At 35.9% G+C, this 24,591-nt stretch overlaps 2 pseudogenes; both read left to right on the top strand.

The window, feature by feature from the left end:
- The first annotated feature begins 1,325 nt into the window (after positions 1–1,325).
- On the top strand, positions 1,326–2,282 carry LOC140531980 (olfactory receptor 6C1-like; annotated as a pseudogene).
- Positions 2,283–17,999: 15,717 nt separating this feature from the next.
- Positions 18,000–18,362, top strand: LOC140531403 (transmembrane protein 230 pseudogene; annotated as a pseudogene).
- The last annotated feature ends 6,229 nt before the right edge of the window (positions 18,363–24,591 follow it).

Consider the following 24,591-nt stretch of genomic DNA (forward strand, 5'->3'; position numbering starts at 1 on the left):
ATGATGTTGGACAAATACCTTCATCTCTCTGCTCAGTTTCCCCATCTGATTCACTCCTCATTGTACAGATGGAATTTTCAACTTTAAATTGTATTATGTAACATCCCACACTGGCAAACATTTTAATTCCTTTTATATAACATTTGAACAGAAACTATTAGAAATTTTTCCTTCCTTATCACCTACCCTAACTCAAACACAAGTGCAGCTGTGGTTTTTAATATAAATTATTGGAAAAATAAAGTCCCTTTGTGGAAATTCAGATTATAGTGAATTTTACTGGAGTGTATGTCATTATAGATAAAGATTCCTGTACTCCAATTGTTTTGCATTTTTTTAAAAAAGCAAGTAACATGGGAAAGGTGATGACAGTATATCATCATGGAAGAAGACTGTTCCTAATATAAGCTTCAGGACATTTTTCCAAGATTCCAACAAATACTCTCAACTTCACTTCATACTTAGCTTCAGTCAACTTCCTGAAGCTTAGCCAGATCTCAGCTTTTGGTTTACTTAATTCTCTTTTTCATCGTTCCTGAAAATATATAACAGGAGATTAAAAGTGTGAATAACAGGAGAGTATGTTCTTAACCTCATAGTTACAGTCTAGAAGACATATATGGTACACACAGAATTGTAAAATTCACTATGATAAGGGCATCAAAGATGCGTGAAGTACAGTTAGGTTGGAGGCAAAAAAGTTTATTACTTAGTGCAGTAGTATTATTATCCTCATATATAGAGATAAGCAAAGTGAGACAGGCTTAAATGAGGCATTGTAGAGTGGGTGGGATGTAGAAGGGAAGGGGCATAGAATATATTATACATAAGGAAGAAGAATTATGAGCAAAGTGCAAAGTTTGAGGCATGTACCGAAGTATATGCTAAGTTGTTCTAGGCTGGCTGGTGGGTACCCCGCACAAAAGATGGTATTATAAGACAAGTCTTAAAAAAGTAGATTGGTGGGCAATTACAGATAACCTTAAATGATAGGTTAAAGAGAAAAAGGAAGCTCTTATTTCCCTTGGAGGCACATGGTACTTAACCAAACTCCCTTGTGTTTTATTTGGGTACCTATCTTCTCAATTGTGTTAAGCTCCTTAAAAGTATCAAACATGTCTAACTTCTCTTTGTGACCGTATTACACTCATTACAGTAACATAATAGTGACTTACAAAAATTTTACTGATCAGATGAATTAATTCTAATACTTCTTCTCAAATCCATTTCAACTATAGCTAATATACAAGGTTTCTGTTCCTTTTTTAAAATTTTGTTTTCTTTCATTTTTATTCCAGATCTGCTAAAGAAGAGAAAAAAAAAACATGAAAAATCACACGCAGGTGACAGACTTCATCCTCTTGGGACTGTCAGATGACCCAGAGCTTCAAATGCTCATTTTCTATTTTCTCTTACTGGCCTACATCCTCAGCATTGCTGGGAATGTGACTATCATTGTCCTCACCCTGAAGGATTCTCACCTCCAGACCCCAATGTATTTTTTTCTCAGGAATTTCTCCTTCTTAGAAATTTCCTTTACAACAGCCTGTGTTTCCAGATTTTTGGGCACCATTATTACTGAGGACAAGACCATTTCTTATAATGGATGCATGGCTCAATTGATTTTCTACATTCTCTTGGGAGTAACTGAATTTTATCTTCTAACAGCCATGTTCTATGACCGCTACGTCGCCATCTGAAAGCCCCTTCATTACACAACTATTATGAGCAACAAAGTCTGCACACTGCTTGTGTTCTGGTCATGGTTGATGTCATTCATAATCATCTTTCCACCATTCATACTGATGCAGCGTCTTCACTACTGTGACAATAACATCATTGACCATTTCACCTGTGATTTTTCTCCCCTCTTACAGCTATCCTGTACAGATACACAGTTATTGGAGACAATGGGCTTTTCTTGGGCTGTGGCGACTCTTATGTTCACACTGGCATTAATAATTCTGTCCTACACATATATCACCCAGACAATTCTGCAGATCCCCTCTGTCAGTCAGAGGAAAAAGGCTTTTTCTACCTGCTCTTCTCACATGATTGTTATCTCCATTTCTTATGGCAGCTGCATCTTCATGTACATTAAACCTTCAGCAAGAAACAGAGTCTCTTTAAGCAAGGGAGTTGCTGTGCTTAATACATCAGTAGCCCCTATGTTGAATCCCTTCATTTATTGTCTGAGGAATCAGCAAGTGAAACAAGCCTTCATAAACATGGTACAGAAGATTGTATTTTCTTCAAAAAGAGGAAAAGATTTGTTAACCTGAATAAAAAGGTGTCATGAGAAGTATAGATTTCTAGCAGGTTTTATCAGTTCCTTCCTAACTCTGCATCTTCTTCTTTCTCTTATGTCAATGCTTCAAAACATTTATTTTTAATTTACAGATCAAATTTATTTACCAAATTTTCATATATTTTTCGTATGCACATATGTATATGTGTATATATATACATACACATACATGTATATATATAAATATATATGTTGTCTAGATCAACAAAATATAAGCTCCTTGAGGAGAGGGATCATTAAATTATCTGTCTTTATATTCCCCACACATAGCACAGTGCCTTGTACAAATTTGAATAGTTCCAAATTATTTTTTAAAAAAGAGATATATTTTGTAAATTCTTGTTGGTTGATTGATTTTAAAAATCGATATTCCTTCCAATAATCTATATTAAACACATATATGCCTAAAGAAATTATCTCTGAGTTGCTGTGTCCTCTCCCAAAAATGAATTCTAAAATTTATACCTGACTTACTGTTGACAAACTTCTCCATTGCGAAGGCCTTAATCAAAGCCTTTCTGGTTTGATAGAACCTAGAATCACAGCACATAAGACCTATTAGAACTTATGCTACACTACCATGGAATTTAAGATGTCAGTGTCACCTCCATATGTAGATAAGGCTTTACAGTTACTTGATTAGTGAAAGATTGCTTTTGTTACTCAAATGTTTACATAAATTTGTAATATCATCAATCAGGGTGCTTATGCCAATGCTGCAGTTTGCAATTCATCCATGCTTGCCCATAATTTGGGATTCTTGTCCATATTCTTCCAAAAGATTTTTAGTGGGTGTTCATCTAACATGCTAGAGTTTTTCCTCGTTTTCTCCTGAAATCCTATAGGCATGATTGGAGCACACGGACCACCTATCTAACATCCATTTATTTTTCTACAGAACAAATCCGTTTTCTCTTCCTATCATTAAATTTCTAAATTGCATCCTTTACTCATATATCTTTAGAGCTCCTGCTTGGTTATATCTTGCAGCATGTTCACATCAACCGTGCAGCATTTTTTTCTTTCTATGCCTTCCATCCAGCAATATTTTATACAACATCACGCAATACCTTTTCTTTTGTCCATTCCACTAGTCTCTTAGGTGACAGAAGACTCAGACTCTTCCCAGCTCTATCTGCAGTAACCCCTTTGAGGTTGTGAGCTTCTTTCCCCATCTGCAACCAACTATTGCACCTGTAACTTCTGTTCTCCTCTACTATAGGACATACAATATGTGGATATTTAAAGAAAATGTGGACATGTAGAGAAAACTGTCTGCAGTCCCTCTTCATAACCTTTCTTTTCATTCACAGTCTCCTCCTTGTAATTTCACAATTTCTTTCCATGGTACCATCATTTATTGATTAATTCTCATTAATTAGAAATCTTTGACTTCTTTCTCCCCATTTCCTCTCATATGTAATCAGGTACTAGAAGTGGCCATTTAAATTTTCTAATATTTCTCTTGATCATTCCGTCCTTTTTATTCCCATTCTAGTCTAAAATTTGTTGTTTCTCAAATAATCACTCTTTATATTGTCAGATTAATATTCCTGATGGGTATGTTTTTGTCAATACTCTCCTTAAAACCACCAGAATTACAGTTTCTCCTACTTCAGAATGTGATATAGTAAAGCCATAAGAAGAAAATGAAACCCTCATCTAGTAAGTAAATGTAACAGAAAGAATAAAAGAGTAGTGGTGAATGGGGATGCCCTACTCACAAGTAGTGACACATTTATTTCTCAGTTTGGAAGATAGAGAGGTCTGTTATCTTCCCAGGTCAAGCATGCATCCAAGACATAACAGAAAATCTACCAAAACTTGTGAAAGCAGATGGCTGCTTTACTTCTACTGAAAAGACAGTGAATTAAATTACAAGAAGACATAGTACTAAAATTATCAAGAACAAGACAAAAAAACTGAAACCAAAGGGAAAAAAATAGAACTTTCCTCGCTGCTCTCCACTGATGGCAAGGAATGAAGAAAAGGAAAATTTACCTAGGAAAAGAATATTTCACTATGAACATGGTATCTGTAAATGCAATTTGAATGTTTAGACTACATTTTAAATATAGAGATAACTTATTCTTGTCCAAGAATAAACGCACCTACCAAAACTTGGAAATAAAAATAATTGTTAACCTGGGAAGACAAACGAATTGATGCAAAATTAATTGAGGGCAATCAGGAGAAGATTGTATATGATACTGTATGATGATCAATCGTGAAAGTCTTAGCTGTTCTAAGCAATACAATTATCCAAGACAATTCCAAAGGACTTATGATGAAAAATGCTATTCACCTTCAGAGAAAGAACTAATAGAGTTTGACTACAGACAAGTTTTCAAAAATGAATAATAAAAGTTGTTTTTACAAGTAATTTGAAAAACTGTAATATTAAAAAGTAATTGGTAGAATTTTGCAAATGTAATTCCAAGAATTTTAAGCAAAAAAGAAGTGAAAAAGAAAACTGCCCATCTATACTTACCAAGGTAGATAAAACAAAGAGTAGTTGGCAGGATTGAGAGGTGGGGCAGAGCCAAGAGGGTGGAATAAAAGCAAGGACTTGCTTGAGTTCTCCCTCAAACTCCTCCAAATACCTATACAATGACTCTAAACAAATCCTAGAGCAACAGAACCCTCGAAAAATGACAGAGTGAAATGAATTTCTAACCCCAAATAGCCTGGAAGATCAAGAGAAAAGGTCTGTTCCACCAGTCTGAGAGAATAGTAGAGTATGGTCTAGCATGAGCTGTGCCAGTAGAGACAAGGTCAGAATAGGCCTCCTGGGACTGAATTCCTGGCAGTTGTGGAGTTTTCCAGGCTTCCACATCCACAAAAACCAAAGACAACTTAGAACTTTAGTAGGAAACGTTTGCCAGACATAGGTGACAGAGAAGCATGATCCCTCAGTATGGTGGTTGTGGCAGAGGTGGAGGTAGCAGTGGCAGTAATAGGTGAATCTCAGAGCTCTGTGTTTCTGGAGCTTTTGGTCCACAGACTGTGAGGGGATAGAGAGGCTAATACCAGGACCTTTGCAGGGATCTCTTTGTTGGCATTGAGACAGGATTCTCTTGTTTTGCCCATGCTTAGATCTGGGTCACAGTCCTGTATGGAAGTCCTGATGTGAGGAGGAATGCTGGATTGGTGAAGCTTGTGGGAGCTGTAGAGAGGAAATTCTACTTTCAAAGGCAGAAAAGAGTGCCTGTGGTCACTCACAGACTAGAGAACAGGCCAGGAAGTACTAAATACCTGTCCATTGATCATACCACCTTGGAAAAAATGAAAGTTTACAGGCCCCTGGAAGCATCTCTGAAAATAGCTACACAAAACCTCAGAAGCTTGGGACAGTACACTGGGTGCAGAATCCTATCTTACCAAAGAGCTAAAAAGTCAAGTAATTGGCTGGGAAAATAAGCAAACATTGGGGAAAAATTAGACTACAGAGTCTTACTTTGGTGACCAGGAAGATCAAAATAAATGCTCAGAAGAAGACAACAAAGTCACACTTATTATATCCAAAACTTCCAAGAAAAATGTGAATTGGTCACAAGCTATGGAAGAGCTCAAAAAGAATTTTGAAAATCAAGTTAGAGAAAGAGAGGGAAAATGGGAAAGAGTAATGAAAAGTGATGTAAGAAAAACATGAAATATGAGTCAACAGCTTGCTAAATGAGAACCCTCCCCCAAATACTGAAAAAAACAAAATAGACTAACCTAAATGACAAAAGAGGTCAAAAAAGTCAACGAAGAGAAGAATGCCTTAAAAAGTAGAATTGGACAAATGTAAAAGGAGGTTGAAAAGCTCACTGAAGAAAATCATTCTTTAAAAAATAGATTGGAGCAGATGGAAACTAATGACTTTATGAGAAATCAAGAAATTATAAAACAAAACCAAAAGAATGAAAAAAAGGTGACAACGTGAAACATGTCATTGGAAAAAGAACTGACCTGGAAAATTAAACCAAGCGACATAATTTTAAAAATATTGGACTACCTGAAAGCTGTGATCAAAAAAAGAGCCTAGACATTGTCTTTCAAGAAGTTAAGAAAAATTGCCCTGATAATTTAGAACCAGAAGGGAAAATAAAAACAGAAAGAATTCAGCAATCACCACCTGAAACAGATCCCAAAAGGAAAACTCCTAGGAATATTTTAGCCAAATTACAAAGTTCCCAGGTAAGGGAGAAGATATTTCAAGCAGTCAAAAAGAATTAATTCAAGTATTGTAGAAATGCTGTCAGGATAACACGATTTAGCAGCTTCTACTCCAAGAGGGCTTAGAATATGATATTCCAGAGGTCAAAAGGGCTAGCATTAAAACCAAGAGTTACATACCCAGAAAAACTGAGTATAAACCTTCAGAATAAAAAAAAATGGCAATTCAATGAAATAGAGTACTTTCAAGTCTTCTTGATGAAAAGACAAGAGGTAAATAAATGGAAAATTTGACTTTCAAATACAGGAGTCAAGAGAAGCATGAAGAGGTAAACAAGAAAGAGAAAACCATAAGGGACTTATTGAAACTGAACGCTTTACATTCCTATAAGGAAAGATGATATTTGTAACTGATGAGACCTTTGTCAGTATTAGGGTAAATGCAGGCAACACACACACGGCACAGGGTTAATTGAATATGAAGGGATGACACCTAAAATTAAGAAGTAAAAAAGAAATGAAGAGGTAGAATGGGTAAATTATCTCACATAAAAGAGGCAAGAAAAAGCTTTTACAATGGAGGAGAAAAGGAAGGAGGTTTAGATGGAATGAGTGAATGGTACTCTTAATGATTTGGCTTAAGGAGGGACTAACATACACAATCAACTGGATATGAAATTAAGTAAGAGTATCTTACTCTACAGGAAAGTAGGGAGGAAAGGGATAACAAAAATGGGAGATGATAGAAGGGAGGGCAAAAGGGAGGAGGGACTAATCAGAAGTAAACACTTTTGAGGAGAAGCAAGGTCAAAGGAAAGAAAAGAATAAATGGAGGGGCAGGATAGGATGGAGGGAAATATAGTTTGTCTTTCACAATATGACTGTTGCAGAAATGTTTTCCATGAATATGTATGTCATACCTAAATCCAGTTGCTTACTTTCTCTTTCTTTGAAATTGTTTTTATATGCAACTGAGAAAAAAGATGTACAGTCAATAGTGTATAGAAATCTATCTTGCTCCAAAGGAAAATAGAAGGGAAGGGGATAAAAGGAGGGAAGAAGGATGGAAGGGAGGACAGAGTGGGGGAAGGGGTAATCAGAATGCATGCCACCTTAGGGTGGGAGAGGGGGAGAGATGGGGAGAAAATTTGGAACTCAAAATCTTGAGGAAGTAAATGTTGGAAACTAAAAAAAATTAATTTTTAAAAATATGCAGTAGATGCAATGAAAGAATAAGAGACAGCCTAACTGCATGTTCACAGAAAACAAAATTCAGGAAAGGAACCATTTATAAATCCCTTTCACTTCAAATCTTTACACACAAAATTTCCAAAGTTTGGACAACAAACAAGAGTAACTAGAGACCTTAATATGAGGATGCAAATTTGCCCTCATATTGAAGTTATCACTGACATTTGGTAGGACGAAACTCATGACTGGAATATTTCTCCGGAGGAACATATCTTAATCCAATAATAGAAGACAGAAAAAATGGAGAGGAGATAGAGAGTAGGATTTTGATACACTCATGTGAAGAAATTAATGAAGCAGAGGAGACTTATGAATATACTATAAAGCACCAAGACAGAGAGAGTAAGGAGAAGAACAGTTTGAGGAAAATATCAGGACCTTGGAATAAGGAGTCATGATGTATTGACGATGAGATTTTTTAATTATCTAGAAATCAGATGGAAGTTTTTCCCCATCTTTGCAAAAAACAGTGGAGTTAATGCTAATTCTTTCCTTCATAAGGCAAAGGAACCAACAACAAAGTGAAATTCTATTTTGAATTGCTTCTCAATAATATGGAGGAAATAGTTGCTGTGGCAGAAATTGCAGGATCCCTCTGTGGAATTAATCATTTCTTCCTTGTATTTTTAAAAACCCGGGACGAGTTATTGCTGAGCAATATTTCATAGACAATGGAAAACAGGGGAGGTATCTGGGAGTGAACAAATGAGAAGCTTTTGTATGATACTAAAGGGTTTTGAGACCTAGAATAGGAAAAAGAAAGAGCTCATGCAAATAGTCTCTTTTCTAAATAAACTATGAGGGAATTTTTTACTGAGATCTATTGAAACCCAGTCTTACTAAGATCATAACACCACATTGTCAAATACATTTTAAAAAAGTGAAAGTATTTTGAACCAGATATAATTTCAAACATCAAGTTCCACATTAGACAAAGGTGTGGGTTCTTTAATCTACAAAGCTGAAGAGAACTTTCACCAATGGCCTCTGATTCTTGGCCTGTTGAATTACATAGGACTCACATATAAATTTACATGGATTCAAAGATGACAAAAGGGATGAAGCAGACAGGCCAAATTCTCATCTCCGGAATTTCCCTCCAAAGAATGTTAAAATAACATGTCAAATAAAATTCTGGAACAACACAGTAAACAAGAGGTAAAAATGGGCATTTTTTTGTAGTCCAAGAAAAATTGGGAGCATGGAAAAAGTCTGTGACACTGAGTTGGGGTCAGCCCAGGAAAACAGCATGGTAGCAACACCAGCAGTTGCCTTGGAGGCTAAGGTTTTCACAGTAGCAACAGCAGGCCTGGGAGCTCTCACCTTGCAGAGAGGTTGACGGGGTTCGACAATTAATCAGAAAGAGATTACAGGGGATTGCTCTGCTTGCACTAGGTTCAGGACATGGCACCGTTTAACAACGCCATTGCTAAATATCCAGTTCTAAGTCATAGTTCCAGGGCAGAGAAATAGAGCAGAGCCACAGTTCAAGGACACAATTCTGGGCTCAACGTCACTGCTAATGTTTTCAGTTAGTAGAGAGTACTGTCCTTATCTAGGTAAAGCCCAGAGGGCAGCCCAGGATAGCAGTGACCAGGTGTCTCTTCAAATCACATCATCTTAGAAGCTCTTAGAACTGACTGTGAAAGCAGCAGGGAAAAATAAAACCTGAAGCGTGGGACAGTGATACACTATCCCACGCTCATCTAACTCCAGTTCTGACATATAGTACAAAGTCAAGAAACAGGCTTGGAAACTGTGCAAATAGCAAGAACAAAAACAGAACCTGATCCCCAAAAGGCACTCGGGGTGACAGGGACACTGAAGAAAAAAATTCAGAACACAACAAAGTGGAAACATCTGCAAATCTCAAAGAAAAATGTAGATTTGACAGAAGTCCAACAAGAATTCCTGGAACAGAAAGAATGAGATAAAAGGGAGCAAAATTATTTTAAAAGTATAATAAATTTGTTAATGGAGAAAATTAGAAAAGAAATGAGAGCAATAAAGGAAAATTATTAAAAGAGAATTACCAGCTTGATTAAAGAAGCATAAAATAATGAAGAAAATCACCCCTTGAAAAATAGCGTTGGCCAAATGTTATAGGAGATACAAAACCTCACTGAAGAAAAGAATTCTTAAATATGGAGAATTGTTCAAAAGGGGAAAAAAGAAAGCCTCACTGAAAAAATTTTTTTTAAAAAATTAGAATTGGTAAATGAACGCTAATGACTCAATGAGACATCAAGAAACAATAAAACTGTCAAAAATGGAAAAAGTAGAAGAAAATATGAAATATCCTCATTAGAAAAACCGATAAAGTGATACACAGAGGAGAAAAATGACTTACTCAAAATAACAGAGGCAATATAAGGCTATACAATACGATCTAAGCAAACAAAGCTCATGATGTTATGTGTGTTCCAAGATATCTCCTCTAATCTCCCATCTTAACATTGCCCTTCTCCTTGTACACAAGCTCTTAATTTCTCTCCACTAGTGTCACTTCTTTGAATTGCAGAATGACAGTGTTACTGTTTCCAGAATGCAACTATTAATATAACAATAATAGCTTAATGTCATCCAGGAAATGTACAATCTTTTTACTTATTAGCTGTAAGACTGACTGTTGATGATAACAAGAAAGAATATCATGTGAAGGTGTGAATTAGATTATCTCCAAAGTTTCTTTCATCCATTAATCTTATGATTCAAAATCATCATGAGCAAAAAGAAGAGGCTTAAGAAGTGTAAGGCTTACAGAGAGATGGAAGTGATAATAACTAGCATCTATATACTATGTAAAGTCTGCAGAGTACTTTATAAATAATCCTCAGAATTCTAGGAAGTATATGCTATTACTATTTCCATTTTATTGATGGGGATACCGAGGCAGACTTAACAAGTGATTAAGTTTCTTGCCTCGGGGCACAGAGCTAGGAAGTTTCTAAGGTCAGATTTGCTTCCATGTCCTAACTCCTCAATTAGGTAAACGGAAGTGATGATCAGATAGAGGAATGTAAGAATGTTTGAACATAGAATAAGAAGACATTTGAGTGGGTGATGGAACCTCCTCCTCATGACTGCCATTATCCCCACCCCTCAGCACTTTCTGCTCTAACTTCACTTTTCTCCCCTTACAAACTCAATCCTATAGATTACTAAAGCAAGTCCATCTTGTCTTTTCCCTTCATATCCCGTGAGTCTTTGTCCTTCATTCCTTCTTGCCTGCTGCAGAGCAGAGCTGATAGAAGTCATGGAACTGAGCTGCTGGTAAGATCTAGGATATGATCATGCTGGAAAAGAAAAGTATTTAAGATGATTAAGAAATTGGGAAGTTATGGATTTGAGGAATACAAGTATGTATGTATGTATGTTGGTAGGTAGGTAATGATTTATATTTAATGAAGTACAGATATCTCTGATAAGTAGAAGATACTATTTAACAAAATTTGAAGCCTCTAAAGTTAAGAAATTTTCAGGTTTAAACAGAGTAAGCCTAGCATTGCAGTCCAAACCCAGTAGGCTTAGTAAAGATAAATCAAGAAAAGAGAGGAACAAGCTTTGATACATTATTTTCTATGTGGCAAACACTGCGATAAGCACTTTTTTTTTTTTTTTTTACAAATATTTACTCATTTGAATAAAGACCTAAGTTTAAAACAAGGTAGTTACTGTTATTGTCATCATGTTACCATAAAGGAAAATGAGGTTAAGGGTCTTGCCTAGAATCACACAACTAGTAAGTGTCTATGATAAGATTTGAATTAAGATCTTACTTAACCTTGCCCCAATGCTGTATCCACTGCTACAGCAGCTGCTTCTTAAAGAATGAGAAGAAAAAAAGCAGAGATTCCTATTCTAGGGGAAAGAATAACTTCCAGAAGCTGAAAGTGTGGAGTAGGGGATACTTAGGGCATATGGATCAGAGATTAGTTGACAGAAGTAAGGAGGTGTTAGAAATGTTGCCGTATTGTTTCTTACTATCACCACCATGAGAATGAGCTCCTTGAGCATAAGAGCCATGTCTTTGATTTTCCGTGTATCCTAAGTACTTAGAATGCTACCTGACACTTAATAAATATTTATTGATAGGTGATTGATAGATAGGAATAGAGAATAACAGAGAGAAAAAAAGAGAGAATCAGACAGACAAACAGTTAGTGAAGCTGATTGATGTTACAAGTACAGGATAAAGAAAGTGTGTGTTTTTGTAGAAACAGTCCTAGATTTGGTTATACAACAGCTGTTTCCATCCAGATTTACTCCTTATTATCCCTAGAAATGAGCAATTCCTTCACCTCTCTGCTCATTTTCCTGATCTGCACCATGAGGAATGATTCAGGTGATCCATAAGGCCATTTCCAACTTTAAGATCTCTTATCTAACATCCCACACTGGAAAATATTTTGATTCCTTTTATATGAAATTTCAACAGAAATTATTAGATTTGTGCTTCCTTTCTTCCCTCCTGTTCCTCATGTAGAGATTTAATTGTTATGTTTAATGCAAATTATAAAAAATAAACTTATTTTATAGAAATTCAGTTTATCATTAACTTTACTAGACTTCATGTCTTTATAGGAAGAGATTGCTGTAGTACAATTGTTTGCATTTTAAAAAATTAAATAACTTGGGGAGAAGTGATTGGAAGCCAAGAAGGCTATTCCTACTACAATCTTCCCAACATTTTGCCAAGGCTCCAACAAACAGAGTCAAGTTTGTTTCACATGGAGCTTCCTTAGGCTTCCTAGTGCATAGCCAGATCTTCCCTTTTAGTTTTCTTTGCTCTTTTATTTCTCACTATTCCTCAAAATATAGGACAGGTAATGATAATGGGAGATTAGAAGTAAAGAAGAGAGGAGAGTGTGTTCTTAATTTAATGGGTACAGTCTAGTAGAAGAATATGGAATATATAAAACTGTATAATTCAATCTGATAAATAAGAGCATCAAAATGCACAAATCGCATTTAGGTTGAAGGCAGAGAGGTTTACTACTAAGACTAGAGGAGTATTATTATCACTATTTTAGAGGTGAGGAAACTGAAGCAGACTTAAATTGGACATCATTTATTGGAATGGAATGGAGGGGGAGAGAAGAATAGAATATTTCATTCACAATGAAGGAGGATTGTGAGCAAAGTGCAATGTCTGAGGCATATTTGGAAGCATAGGCTATGTTATTTTGGAAGACTGAGGAATATTATAAGATATGCCTAAAAAAGCAAGTTGGTGGAAATTATGTGTAACTTTAAATAACAAGTTAAGGTGAAAAGAAAGTTCTCATTTCATTTGGAGGCATATGGTACTTAACCACACTACCTTGTATTTTATTTGGGTACACATCATCCCAATTATATTAAGCTCCTACAAAGCATCAAATTTGTTTGAATTATTGAATGAATTAATTTTAATACCCCATCCCTGCTCTATTTCAAGTATAGGTAACACATAAGTTTTTTGTTCTTTCTTTTTTTTTGGTTCTGTTTTCTTTCATTTTTATTGCAGATTTACTAAAGAAGAAAGAAAACAAACATGAACAATCACACACAGGGGACAGAGTTCATCCTCCTGGGATTGCCAGATGACCCAGACCTTTAAATGGTTATCATCTTGCTGGGAATGTGACTATCATCATTCTTACTCTGCTGGATTCTCACCTCCCGATCTCAATGTATTTCTTCCCCCAAAATTTCTCCTACTTAGAAATTTCCTTTACAACTGCCAGTGTTCCCAGGAGGAAGGGGAATAATGAAAAATTTCCTCACATAAAAGAGCTGTGCAAGGAACAGTTTTTACATTGAAGGGGAGAATGGTGGGGCAAGTAACACTTGAATCTCACTCTCTCCTGAACTCGTACAAAAGGGGAAGAATATATACATGTATATATCTCAATTAAATGCATAGATCTATGTTACCCAACAGGGAAATAGGATGGGATGGAAATAAAATAAAGGAGGATAATAATAAGGGGTAGGAAGAATTAAGTGAGGCAGGGGTCAAAAGTAAAACAGACTTTTGAGTTGTGACAGGGTGAGGGGTAGGGGAAGAAGAAGAAGAAGAAGAAGAAGAAGAAGAAGAAGAAGAAGAAGAAGAAGAAGAAAGAAAGAAATAGACAATAACTATAACTATAATTGTGAATGGAATGAGCTCATCCATAAAACAAAAGTGGACAGCAGGTTGTATTAAGGAGAAGAATCCAAGTATTTGTTATTTACAAAAAATACACTTGAGGGGGCGGAGCCAAGATGGCGGAGTAGAAAGACGTATATACACATAGCTCCGAACCCACAACCCATAGAAGATAGGTAAAAAGGAACTCACGGCGAATTCTGGAGTAGTAGAGGCCACAGCACAGTGGAGCAAAGGAGATTTCTGTTCCAGAGGGACCTGCAAACCTCTTGCAAAAGGTCCGTCGTGCTGCGGACGCGGAGACCAGCCCAGCCCTGCTGCGGCCGCAGCACGGAGAGGAGCAGATCTGAGCGGGCTTCAGCGATGGGATCTCCAGCAGCTGCATGGGTCCCTCCACCCACAGGTGACGGGGGTCAGTGAGAGGGTCTTCTTGGCAGGTCGAGAGGGGAGTGGGGTGCCCCCATAACTCAGGCCCCCTCGGGAGGCAGTAGCTGACGCAGCGGCAGACCAGGGCTCCCCAAGCAGGCAGGAGTCTGGATCCATTGTTGAAGGTCTCTGCATAAACCCCCTGAGGGAACTGAGCCCGGCCCTGCCCTGACCTGAGTACCTAAACTTAATCTCACACTGAATAGCAGCCCCGCCCATGTGGAAACCATGAGGCTGGGAAGCAGCATTTGAATCTCAGACCCCAAGCTCTGGCTGGGAGGATCAGGAGGCGAGGTGGGTGTGAGGAGAATATTCAGAGGTCAAGTCACTGGCTGGGAAAATGCCCAGAAAAGGGAAAAGAAATAAGACTATAGAAGGTTACTGTCTTGGTGAGCAGGCATCTCCTCCCTTCCCTTCTGATGAGGAAGGACAATGCTTACCATCAGGCAAAGACTTCTATAGTCAAGGCCTCTGTATCCCAAATATTCAGACTAAATATTCTGTGGACTCAGGCCATGGAAGAGCTCAAAAAGGATTTTGAAAATCAACTTAGAGAGGTGGAGGAAAAGCTGGGAAGAGAAATGAGATATATGCAGTCAAAGCATGAACAGCAGGTCAGCACCCTTAAAGGAGACCCAAAAAAATGCTGAAGAAAATAACACCTTGAAAAACAGGCTAACTCAATTGGCAAAAGAGGTTCAAAAAGCCAATGAGGAGAAGAATGCTTTAAAAAGCAGAATTAGCCAAATGGAAAAGGAGATTCAAAAGCTCACTAAAGAAAATAGTTCTTTCAAATTTAGAATTGAACAGATGGAGACTAATGACTTTATGAGAAACCAAGAAATCACAAAACAAAACGAAAAGAATGAAAAAATGGAAGATAATGTGAAATATCTCATTGGAAAAACAAGTGACCTGGAAAATAGATCCAGGAGAGACAATTTAAAAATTATGGGACTACCTGAAAGCCATGATCAAAAAAAGAGCCTAGACATCATCTTTCATGAAATTATCAAGGAAAACTGCCCTGAGATTCTAGAACCAGAGGGCAAAATAAATATTCAAGGAATCCACAGAACACCGTCTGAAAGAGATCCAAAAAGAGAAACTCCTAGGAACATTGTGGCCAAATTCCAGAGTTCCCAGGTCAAGGAGAAAATATTGCAAGCAGCTAGAAAGAAACAATTCAAGTATTATGGAAATACAATCAGGATAACAAAAGATCTAGCAGCTTCTACATTAAGGGATTGAAGGGCATGGAATAGGATATTCCAGAAGTCAAAGGAACTAGGATTAAAACCAAGAATCACCTACCCAGCAAAACTGAGTATAGTACTTCAGGGAAAAAAAATGGTCTTTCAATGAAATAGAGGACTTTCAAGCATTCTTGATGAAAAGACCAGAGCTGAAAAGAAAATTTGACTTTCAAACACAAGAATGAAGAGAAGCATGAAAAGCTAAACAGCAAAGAGAAGTCATAAGGGACTTATTAAAGTTGAACTGTTTACATTCCTACATGGAAAGACAATGTTTGTAACTCTTGAAACTTTTCAGTATCTGGGTACTGGGTGGGATTACACACACACACACACACACACACACACACACACACACACACACACACACACATCGAGACAGAGTGCACAGAGTGAATTGAAGAGGATGGGATTATATCTCAAAAAAATGAAATCAAGCAGTGAGGGAGAAATATATTGGGAGGAGAAAGGGAGAAATGGAATGGAGCAAATTATCTCTCATAAAAGAGGCAAGCAAAAGACTTATTAGTGGAGGGATAAGGAGGGTATGTGAGAGAAAAACATGAAGTTTACTCTCATCACATCCCACTAAAGGAAGGAATAAAATGCATGCTCATTTTGGTATGAAAACCTATCTTACAATACAGGAAAGTGGGGGATAAGGGGATAAGCAGGGTGGGGGGGATTATGGAAGGGAGGGCATGGGGAGGAGGGAGCAATTTGAGGTCGACACTCATGGGGAGCGACAGGATCAAAAGGGAATAGAAGTAAAGGGGGACAGGATAGGATGGAGGGAAATATAGTCAGTCTTATACAACACAACTATTATGGAAGTCATTTGCAAAACTACACAGATTTGGCCTATATTGAATTGCTTGCCTTCCAAAAGGAAGCGGTGGGGAGGGAGGGAGGTAACGAAGTTGGAACTCAAAGTGTTAGGAACAACTGTCAAGTAATGTTCTTGCCACTAGGAAATAAGAAATACAGGTAAAGGGGTATAGAAACTTATCTGGTCCTACAGGACAAAAGAGAAGATGGAGACAAGGGCAGAGAGGGATGATAGAAGAGAGAGCAGATTGGTGATAGGGGCAATTAGAATGCTTGGTGTTTGGGGGGGAGGGGACAAAAGGGGAGAAAATTTGGAACCCAAAATTTTGTTAAAATGAATGTCAAATAAATAAATTAAAAAAAAGTAAAAGAAAAATAAAACATAAAAAAAAATACACTTGAAACAGAAAAAGATACACTTGAAACAGAAAAAGCTACTCTTGAAACAGAAAAAAAATTCATGGAGTTAAAATAAGGGCTTAGAATAGAATCTATTATCCCTCAGCTGAAGTAACAAAGACAAGGGTAACAATGACCACCTGTGTCATCAAAGCAAAGTAGGATCTTTTGTTTGTTTTATTTTAGGATAATCATGTGCCTCTGACTAAATCTAGCTTTTATCAACCAAGAGTCTTTACTAGGAGTAAAGTACAGAAAGGAGAGTTTCTTTAAGTAGAAACAGTATATGTATTTGTCATGTTAATGTTTAAAAATCTATCCCACCCATTAATGGGCCTGCCCATTAAAGGGAGTTTGATTAGGGAAGATTCCTAGGAAGGCCCACACCTTTTGTTAATAAGGCACTGGTTCTCTATGTTTGGGATGCCTTCTGGCTCTAAAAAGAGATGTAATTACCCTGAGGGTGAGGTTTTAATTTGGGGTTTAGCTTTTGGAAAAAGTTTTGTGTGCCAGATGAGATTATGGGAAGCCACTAAGGAGCCCCCCAGCTTGAAAAAACTAGATGTTAGTGCTTCCCTCTCTGCCAACTATGGTCAGACAGTTGTACCTGTCTTTTGATTTGTGATGTATGTATGCATCTGGAAGCACGGCTTGTTGATTTTCTAAACTAAGTGAATGATATTTGTACTTGATTGTAGGAGATTGTTAGCACTTCAAAAGTTGCCTTTCCTTTTAGAAAAGCAGCTAAAAGAATCTGATAGCATGGCCCGCTGTATATGTCCAGGTGCTTACTGATACAACCTGAGACATAGGAAAATCAAAACTAAGCCTAATTAAAAGAGATTATCAGGAAAATGAGATTTGATAAATAGCACTATAAATAATGAAATATCAGTACTTAAAATACATGCCCCGAATATCATAGGATCCAAAATCTTAAAGGAAAACTTAAATGAATTATAGAAGGAATTGATAAAAATACACTTGGAGGAAGGGGAGGAAGGGCTCAATTTGCCTGCATCAAAACTACATTAATCTAACAGAACAATAAGAAAGAAGCTCAGGGAGGAAGTCAGGCTCCGAGGGAATAAATATGCTTCCTGCTGGCCAGTGGTCGTTCATTAGTTCTCCTAGGGGCTTAGCTTTCTCTGGTTGCTCGGGACGTGTTCTATCGGGCCTGAGGAAGGAGAGATGGGCCTGGGCCAGAGATTCTAGCTGAGGAAACAGTTTCTTTGTCATGATGCTATCCCCTAACAATATAACTACCGGGATCCTCAGTAGCAAAGTGAAGTACTCCTAGCTTTCTATCACAGATGATGGCTACACTGACCTTCATTTTAAGAAGAGCCCTTCCAAAATCCCTTAAAAGGCTATAGCACTTGCTGTAGTGGTATTTATGATTGGCACCTTTCTCATTGTCATAGGTACTTTGTTGTTAGCTGGATATATCAGGAAAGGGGGGACAGACTAAGCCATTCCTGTCCTGATAATTGGGATTCTGGTATTCCTGCCAGGATTCTACCATTTGCACATTGCCTACTATGCTTCCAAAGGCTACAGGGGCTACTCTTACATTAACATTCCAGATTTTGATGACTAGAGTCTACTTTGATCCAAAAGAAAAGAGTTGCTTTTGGGAATAAGCTTAATACCAAAAAGCTGAACCCATGGAAATTTAAATACCAGTGGGTCAGATAATTCTCTAGTCCTCTAGCAGTTATTTTAGAAGGTCATTGCTAGTCTTTCTGGGGTCATTCCAAAGATGTGAACTGAGCTTGCAACTAGAGAAATAAGTTTCTTTACCTCCTGTTCTGAGCTAAGGTTTTTGAAGAGGCAGCTTTTCCATACACACACACATATATTCCAAAGCAGTTGTGGAAATAATAATAGAATCGCTCCAAAAAATTTTTTGTAAGACATATCCTTTTTAGGCTAAGGTTCATCATCAGGTGGAATTTATGGTGATGAATTTTTCTATTGCAGAAGCTTTTAGAGACCATCAATGGAGTTATAGAGAAGTAGCTAGATTTCTCTATGTATCTGCATATATGTGTGTGTGTATGAATAGATGAATATATACATATATGTGTGTATACATACATACATATATACATACACACACACACATATATATAAATGTCTGTGTACACACAAACTTACATAGTAATAGGAATTCGGTGAGGAAATGGCCAAATAATGGATGGGTTGAAAAGAGACTGAATCTCCTAACCGTAAGTTAAACATTTTTGCATTTTAGCTTTTATTTTTGGAAGTAGTTTGGTATTGGCAACATGGTTTGTGTCAAATAGAATATTCAATGTGTCTAATTTTATTTTGTTAAATAATTATTTGAAAAACTTCAAATGACTCATTTATCCCACTAACGTATTTATTCTACTGTCCTCCAATAGAACATCTTTTGGCAAAACTAGACATAATCACATTAGAATCTATGATGATTCTAACTTGCTTTTTGAAGTGACACACAAATTGGGAATTTTGAACATCTCAGAACACATTTTGCAGTTTTTCATCTTACTGATATTTTTGCCAGGCCTTTTATGTTTCATAGGTTTGATGTCTATACCATGGGGCATTTTGTCCTCTGAAGATTTATCATTATTTTAATTTTTTTACCAGTTTTTAGTATTTCTTATGAAAACTAAGGTTTGGGCAATCATAATTTAGTTGTTTTTTTAAATTGCTTTATTAGTACCTTTTATTGTTTTCTTATTGTGAAGAGATACAGACTCAGTCACTTGAAGTCTAAGCATGGCCAAAGTAGGCTGATTATTTCATTGTTGCAGGAAGTTGAGTACTAGGCCTTGCTTTTTATCTCTTTTCTATCCCTAACACAGTAGGCTTGGTGACCAATAAATGCTTTTTGATGATCAATGCTTCCCAAGAAGAGAGACTAATAAAAATTGGTCACAATGAAGAAAAAAAAAAGAAGCTCAGGAGACAAAACATTAGACAAGCTAGATATTATACACCTCTGCAGATAATTTAATGAGAATAAAGAGGAGTATATTTTTTTCCACAAAAATTTAACTTGTATCAGGGAATAAAACTTCACAAATGAAGACAACAAGAAATGTTAAATTCACCCTTTTGAAAACAGAATACAATAAAAATTACATAAAATAAAAGGCTGTAACAGCATAGACAAAATTTTTATTTGCAAATTAAATAACAACTATGTCAGAGAACAAATCATACAAAACAATAGAGGAAATTTGTATCTCTAAAACATTACATCAAAGAGAGAAAAGGGCTGATCAATGAATTAGTCATGTAACTGGAAAAAAATAAACTAGAGAAAAACACAATTTCTAAAACCCAATTAAACACAAAAAGAGAAACCCTGAAAAATCAAAGGAGAGAGTAATAAAATTGAAAGTAAAACATTCAAACTATTGAGCTGGATTTTTTGGGGGAAAACAAGAAAATCGAGAAACCATTGATTAATTTGATTTTAAAACAGAAAGAAGAAAACCAAATTACAAGTATAAAACAGGTGAATGGACCAAGGAAGATTAAAGTAAAGCTCTTACTAGGAGTTATTTTATCCAAATATAAAACGGATAAAATGAAACAATTGAATATTTACAAAATTAAAAAATGTTACTTCGTTAACAGACTTTTCTGTTATATAATACAATTGTTATGTGTTATGATAGAATACTTAAATGTTTTTATTATTCATCCTTGATTTAAAATGGTATCATATTGAATGATGGTGGATGTCTTGACTTGGTTGTCAATTGGATTTAAGTGAGGTAGAGGTGTCCAAAGCCATCAATTTCAATCTTTCTTCCAGTCATTGAAATAAAGTGTCAAGACAAAACTCAAGATGTTTAGCAATCACCTTGGATATAATGGATGATTGGTATCTTCAATGTTGGACCAAGCTCTAAGCATTCCACAGCATTTATTTCAGCTACTTTCACAGCCATTGGAACAAATTGGTCTAATCTGCCCATTACACCAAGGAAAGCTCTCATATCCTTGGAGTAGACATACCCTAACTCACTGATCATTTTGAAGTTTTTCAGTTACTCTCAACCTGGTTTAGCCTATCTGCCAATAAGGTTTTACCAGGGTGGTTTTTATCACAGTGTGGTTGCTGTGCATACTACAACTTTGTGGAGCCACAGGTGAGAACTGGGTGATAGTCAGACATCAAAGATGAATGAGCAGTCCTGAAAAGAGCCTGGGAAGAGAAGCTCTCACATGAGAGGGGTTAGGTTTCCCCAAATACCAGAACACTTTAATAACCTTGTCTTAGAAAAATAAATTGAAGAAAATGAATTCTCTAAGAAAACTTCCCAGGAGCAGATGGATTTAAAGGAGAATTCTAACAAATATTTACAGAACAAATAATTCCAAAATTATATAATATATTCAAAAAATAGGTAAAGGAGTCTTACCAAATTCCTCATATGACAAATATGGTTTTGCTACTTAAATCAGGGACTGCAAAAGCAGATAAAGAAAACTATAGAGCAATTGCCCTACTGAATATTGTTGCAAAAAAAAATTTACTAAAATACTAGCAAGGAGCCTACAGCAATATACCGCAAAGATTATACACTCCATTCAGGTCTAATTTTAACAGCAATACAAGGTTGATTCTATCTTAGGGGAATTGTAAGCCTAAATGACTATGAAAAAAACAGAAAACAAACGAAAAATCACGAGATTATATCAATAGATATAGAAAAAGCATTTTGAAAATAGCAGCATCAAGTTTTTTTAACTCTAGAAAGCATAAGAATCAATGTAGCTTTCTTTAAAATTACAAGTAGTATCTATCAAAAATCAAGAACAAATATTATCTCTAATGGAGAAAAACTGGAAGCCTTTCCAAAAAGATTAAAGATGCAGTAATACTGTTCATTATCACTATTATTATTCAATAGTGTGCTAGAAAGTCTAGTGATGATAATAAGCAAAAAGAAATTGAATGAATAATTACAATGATCAAACAAAATTAGCACTCTTTGCAGATGATCTCACTGTTTGCTTGGAGAAACCTAGAGAATCAACATAGAGAATAAAAAAAAATAGTTGAAACAATCAATGACTTTTGCAAAATTGCAGGATATACAATAAACCCACACAAATCATCAACGTTCCTATATTTTACAAACAAATTCCAGCAGCATGAAATAGAAAGGGAAATTATATTTAAAATAGCCACAAACTATAGTATTGTATACTCATGAATCTATGTGCTAAGATACACACAGGAAATTTATGAACACAATTACAAAACACTTCTTACATAAAGACAGATATTAAAAATTGGAGAAATGTCAATTGCTCATGGTTAGGCCAAGTCAATATAATAAAAATTATAATTCTATCTAAATTTATTCACCTATTCTGTGCCATAATCGCATTACCCAGGAATTAGTTTCTAGAGCTAGAAAAAAAATTATTTGTAAGAACAAAAGATCAAGAATATCAAGATAATCAGTGGTGGCAGGGGGACATGGGATATGAGGAAAGATGATCCAGCAGTACCAGATTTTAAATATATTACAAAGAGGTCAAAGCAATCTGTTAATAATTAAGAAACAGAGTGGTTGATCAGTGGAACAGATTAGGCCCACAATTTGCAGTAGTAAATGGTCACAGTAATCTAGTGTTGATAAACAGAAATATTCAAGGTTTTTGGGAAAGAACTCATTGTTTAACAAAAAGTGTGGCATAAATTAGGCATGGGCCAGCCTCTTATACCATATACCAAGATAAGATCAAAATGGGCACACGATTTCTACATACAGGGTAAGGTAAATGCCTCTTGGATCTATTGGTAAGGGAATATTCTTATATTCTTATATCAAAAAAAGATACAGAAATCATCACAGGAGGCAAAGTAGATAGTTTTGATTACATGATATTTAAAAGATTTTGTCCACACAAAACCAATGCAGTTAAAAATAGAAAGAAAACAGGAGCTTGGGAGGAGAATTTTACAACAAAGTCTTTCATAAAGGCTTCATTTCTCAAATATGCAGAAAACTGAGCCAATTTTTAAAATAGCATGTTCATCCCATTTAATAAAGGGTCAGAAGATATGAACAAGAAGATTTCAGAATAAAACAAAATTATCTATAGTCATTTGAAAAAAGTGTTTTAAATTTTTGATAGGTAACCACAAATTGAAAGAACTTTGAAGTACTATATTGTACCTATCAATAGGAAAGGAAAATGACAAAAGCTAGAGGAGATGTGAAAAATCTGGACACTAACGCATGGTCAGTGAAGTTGTGAAGAGGCCTGACTATTTTGGAAAAAAATTTGGAGCTATGCCTAAAGGGATATAAACTATGGCTACCCTTTGATCCAGTAATAGTACTACTAGGTTTATTTTTCCAAAAGACAACAAAGGAAAGGAAAAAGTACTATATGTTCAAAAATATTACTAGCAACCTCTTTTGTGGTGGCAATGAATTGGAGATTGAGGAGATGTCCATCAATTGGGGAATGGCTGAACAAGGTTTGGCATTTGATTGTGATAGGTTACAACCAAAAATTAATAATGCAATAAAAAATTAAGAACAGGATGATCTTAGCACAACCTGGAAAGAATTATATCAACTGATTCAAAGTGAAGTGAGCAGAACCAGGAGATCATTACACAGTAACAGCAATATTGCATTGATCACTGGGAAACATTTTCTACTCTGATCAGTACAATTATCCAAGACAATTCCAAAAGAATCACGATGAAAAAAATACTATCCATCTCCAGCGAGGTTAACTGATCACCTCTGAAAGCAAATTAAATAATATTGTTTTTCACTGATTTTTTTTGCTTTTTCTGTCACATGGCTAATAAATTATATAATATATATTTTTTGTGATTTCACATTTATAATAAGTATCATATTGCTTGCTTTCTTCATTGGTGAAGTGAGGAATTAATTAATGGACAATGGGTGAAGGGAAAATTTTGGAACCTAAAAAAATTTTAATGAATGTTTTCAAAAGGAAAGCAAGAGATGTACCACAAAACTGGAGAAAAGTAAATATCATTCCAGTTTTCAGAAAGGGAAGAGAATATATTATATGAACTATTGGTCAACAAACTTGATTTTAATTCTTGAGGAAGTTCTAGAAGAGATTATAAAAGAAATGGTTAGTGGGAAAAAAGGAAATGCATGTGTATGTATGTATGTGTATATGTGTGTGTATGTACTCATACACACACAGTGACCATCATGGTACATTCTCAGTTTCTCACTCCTCACTTAATAAAGTCTATTCAAGTGGCTGAGCTACTTCTCAGTCAAATTCTGTAATTAAATTTTGTGGACTTGACTGCAATTAGTCTAAACTCCTTTGGGACAAGATCATGACATTAGATTCATATGAAATAATCTTGCATGTTGTGGGTAAGAAATGAACATTAGAAATTTAATGCCAAACTATTCTTGAATAAAAAAAAGGATGTACAATTTATAGCTATGCCTAGTGAGTGGTTATTTCAAATTCCATTCCTCAGTTAACAATCAGAAGCAGAAATATGTTATTGAAAAGGAGAAAACATCTCCATTCATCATGGGGAAAGTATTATAATTCACCAAAAAGCATTCATATTTCCTTACCTTTTCTAGGGAATACTAACTTTCAAGGGGACAAAGTTTCCTCCGGAGAAAAAAAACTATTGACTCGATCTTATCAGAATTTTCTAGAAGCTAACATGATATCATTTCTCCCCATAGCTCTATCTAGATTTCCTCAGGGAATCTTGAATACCACCTTCCTTTAGTCCAAGGCAGTATATACATGGCCTACAAAACACAGTAACATTTAGA

This window comes from Notamacropus eugenii, chromosome 3 (genome assembly GCF_028372415.1).
Source record: "Notamacropus eugenii isolate mMacEug1 chromosome 3, mMacEug1.pri_v2, whole genome shotgun sequence".
NCBI classification, from domain to species: domain Eukaryota; kingdom Metazoa; phylum Chordata; class Mammalia; order Diprotodontia; family Macropodidae; genus Notamacropus; species Notamacropus eugenii.